At 44.9% G+C, this 396-nt stretch overlaps 1 protein-coding gene across 1 annotated transcript in view; it reads left to right on the top strand.

Moving 5' to 3' along the window:
• The window catches only part of LOC103612762 (uncharacterized oxidoreductase ZK1290.5), a gene marked incomplete at its 5' end in the record, with an annotated part of 45392 nt that overhangs the window by 11848 nt on the left and 33148 nt on the right, over positions 1 to 396 (top strand). The gene's annotated exons all lie outside the window — the stretch shown is intronic.

The following is a 396-nucleotide window of genomic DNA, read 5'->3' as shown; positions in this document are numbered from 1 at the left end:
GAGAAGGGTAAGAACAGACACAAATTTCACTTTAAATAATTCTTTGACCTCGAGTCCTTTATTCATTTATTTAGATTTAGCAGTGGCTGAAGCCCGGTTGCTGTGGCCTGTTGAGGACTGTGCAGGGCCATTTCTGAAGTCAGCGACAGAACCACTTTGTGCTGCCTGTTGTTTATGGCATGAGGGCCTTTAAGTACTGTTATCAGCTTGGAAGGAGGTGACTTGGGAGCTGACTGGAACTGACTGAGCATTTCCTCCAACAAACTAGAAAATACTGTTTGTGGGAAGTGTGTGGAGTGAGGGTGAATGGGTGAGGGGCTCATGGCAGGAAAAACAACTAACAGGAAAGGGTAAGTAGAAACATCATCCTCCTTGCTCTCAACCAGTTCTTTATCT

Source organism: Corvus brachyrhynchos, unplaced genomic scaffold, assembly GCF_000691975.1.
Source record: "Corvus brachyrhynchos isolate BGI_N302 unplaced genomic scaffold, ASM69197v1 scaffold101, whole genome shotgun sequence".
Lineage (NCBI taxonomy): Eukaryota > Metazoa > Chordata > Aves > Passeriformes > Corvidae > Corvus > Corvus brachyrhynchos.
This window is presented reverse-complemented; position numbering and strand designations above follow the sequence as displayed.